This window comes from Chinchilla lanigera, unplaced genomic scaffold (genome assembly GCF_000276665.1).
Source record: "Chinchilla lanigera isolate Chin_1 unplaced genomic scaffold, ChiLan1.0 scaffold00160, whole genome shotgun sequence".
Lineage (NCBI taxonomy): Eukaryota > Metazoa > Chordata > Mammalia > Rodentia > Chinchillidae > Chinchilla > Chinchilla lanigera.
In genome coordinates this window covers 1,140,905-1,143,926 of record NW_004955561.1, presented here as the reverse complement: position 1 = coordinate 1,143,926, position 3,022 = coordinate 1,140,905, and the positions used below count along the sequence as shown (strand labels likewise).

The 3,022-nt window shown below is 48.2% G+C and overlaps 1 protein-coding gene across 1 annotated transcript in view; it reads left to right on the top strand.

Annotated features, from left to right (window-relative positions):
• Positions 1-1,827: 1,827 nt before the first annotated feature.
• Positions 1,828-3,022, top strand: part of Lhfpl4 (lipoma HMGIC fusion partner-like 4) — a 75,301-nt gene continuing 74,106 nt past the window's right edge. The window contains exon 1 of the mRNA XM_005413016.2: positions 1,828-1,850. The gene's annotated coding sequence lies outside the window, so the exon portion shown is untranslated. The remainder of the gene's footprint in view (positions 1,851-3,022) is intronic.

Here is a 3,022-nt window from a genome sequence, read left to right as displayed (position 1 = left end):
GCAGTAACTGGGCGTTGGTTGCAGGAGACTCCTAACCAAGTCACTGGTTAAGATGTAAACAACTGACACACGGACTCAATACAGCGAATTATTTTCTCTGCCTCATTTCCCTTCTATAAATGCTGCTCAGAGCCTTGTGGGAATACTCAGCCTGCTCTGGTTCTGAAGGCTGCCTGGTTTGTTTTGGTTTTGTCACCTTTGCCCAAACCCTTTTTGGGTAATTAACCCGGGAATTTCCCTTTGAACAGTTTCCACGTGATTGTCCAGACCCCAGCAGGGCGGTGATTGCAACAGTGGTAGCTGAGGTCCCTTCCCCTGGGGAACTTGCAGGAAAAACACATGCGCACAGACAGAGCCATCAAGAAAACACAATCAGTGGATAAGGGCTGCAGAAAACCCAACAGGGACTACCCGTTCCTGTCACCTGGTGGCCTGTACCTGTTGCGGACTGAGCCGGGCAAGGACAAAAACCTCCCCATGGCAATGGGAGCTTTCCTTGTATGAGGAAATGCAATGGGCCGGTCTGTGGGAGATCTGTGGGAAAGCAATGGGCCGATCTGTGGAGTCAGTTGTCCCGAACGGGTCATTATGTTCCTAAGCAATGATTGTAACAGTAGCAGGAACTTTGGGGTTGAGTCTGGGGCAAGGGTTTGGCAGCCTGCCTGACAAATCTGTACTTAAGTGCTTTGCTCAATAAAGGAAACTGCTGGTTACCTTCACCAGTCCTCCTGACCCCTTCTTTCTTTTGTTGCATTCCCGCTCCCCTCTTGCTGTTCCCTTGGTTGGAGCTGGACTCCAGCATGTACCGACAATTGGCGGACTTGATCTCTGGGGTCAGCTTTTTGTCAGCATTTAATACCAGACGTGGTGCTGGTCTCACGACAAAATGTGAAATTCCATGCTCTGGGACATCTCAGGTTTTAGGTGGGATCTGAAAAGATTCGCACCAAAGAAATGTTTCTAAAGACTGTGAAATAGTGCTTCTCTATGGAATGCTGATATCAAACAATTCACAGTTGTTTTTAGTGAGGTGGGAAACCAGGGCATGGCAGTGTGGCCAGGGCACTCGGGCACAACCTGCCAGCCACAGAGACTTGTTAGTCACAGTGTAGAGCAACAGCCCGCAAACTGGCACCTGACGCCAATCTTCTAGTCCGAGAGCAAGTGCCCCGGCCTGGATTTCCCATCAGAAAGAAGATAGAAGAGGTTGCAGGCTTTCCTCTGCCCCTGCCCTCCTGTTCCTGGGCTGTGCTGGGTGGAGGATGTAGCTTCTCTTTTTCCTTTGAAACAGCTTTTTCTCCTTGTGCACTTCTTTGGCACTTTTCTTTTTTGCCCTAAAATTCGTGTTGCTCTCTCACATTCACAAATTGTTCTGACCCATTTGTAAGGGTCGTGACACTTGCCGCGTGAAGGAAGACTCCAAGAGACGCTCTCTTATGCAAAAAGCAAGGGGATTTTTATTCACCAAGCATGCATGGGGCTCACTGACCTCGCAGGAACAGAGAGCCCTGAGCCAGGTTAGCTCTGGCTTTTTAACCAGAAAAACCACAAAGGAGGGAGTTGTAAGCGTGACTACAGGGGAGGGGAAAGTGCTCTGTGTCAACACAAGATGTTCTTTCTCCCAAGGACAGGAGATAATGTCCGGACATTCCCAGCGCCTTCTTTCTGGGCAATCTCATGCTGCTTATCTATGGGTCAGAAGCTAGCTGATTCCCACAAAAATCTTTACTTTTACATTTCTACACATTCATTGAATGGGGGAGTAAGAGCCCGGAAAAAGCACTTCCAGTCACTGCAACACCCAGTCGTGTGGTGAAGCTAGCGAGAAGGTGACAAAGCAGGCAAAGGAGGTAAGGCTCTTTGGACACAGTTTCTCTCTGAAGCTTATGCACTAAGGACTCTGTCTCCCAAACCCTCTTCTTGTCCCTTCTCTCCCAGGAAGGTAGGGAGAGTCAGGGAGCTAAGAGGCGGTAGAAATCAGAAGAAGCTGGGGATCCCTAGTCCAGCCAGCAGCCAGGAGAGGAGAGCCTGTGGACCTACATGCCCATGCTTCCCTTTAAGGCCTGGCTTCTGTGTCTGCGTCCTGGGTTGGGTGGAGACCAAGAGTCTCCCTGAGGCTCCAGGGCCAAGCTGAGTGTGGGGTGGGACATAGACCCTTAGGAAGGGGCCAAGAGCCATAGGTAGCGCCCCACTTCCCTCAGGAATCAGTGTGGCGGTTGCAGCTGAGACCGTGGTCCCCAGACCCTCTGAGCTGACTTGGAAACTGTGTCTCCTTGGCTAGGGCCAGGGCAGTGGGCAGCATGGGCTCAGGACGCCTGTTCCCTCTGCCAGTCTCCCTTGCTTCAGCTATTGGGAGAGTTGTTGCCTTTATAACGTTGGCTGTTTTGATTGCTTAACAAGGAAAGGTTTGTACAATGTTTACAGATCTGAAGTCAAGGAAGGATTTTACTTGAAAGTCTAGAGATATGAGAGGACATGTTTAATTCAGGTATTTTCAAGCTTTACCATTTAATTTCTCTCCCTCTGAAACATCCCTAATTATTTTCCACTGAAATGCTGTCTCATTGTGAATTAGCTGTAGATAACCAGGTGCCTCTGATGAAGTAAAAAATGTATATCTGCCCTGTATAGTCATGAATGAGAGGTTTCCTATGTTCCTATCGGAATCATGTGCTTGCTTTTTCTCTTTTTTGGTGTTTTGAAACAGGCCTGCTTTGTAGTTCAGGCTTGCCTTGAACTCATGACCTCCTGCTTCCCCCTCATGCTAGGATTACAGGCTTGTGCCACAGCACCTGGATTTTAATTCTTAAGCGTAAGTAAACATGACATAAAAATATAGTATATTGATTTGTGAAAAAATGCATTAAAAGCTGTTTTAAGTGTGTTTTTACTTGTAAGATACTATGCTTACTGTTCTAATCTGGTGGTGTTATGGTTTGTGTCTGGGTGTCCCCCAAAGCCTCATGCAGTCATGGGGCAGGCTTTTAGAGTTTGATTGATTATGGGTGTGAGACCTACACCC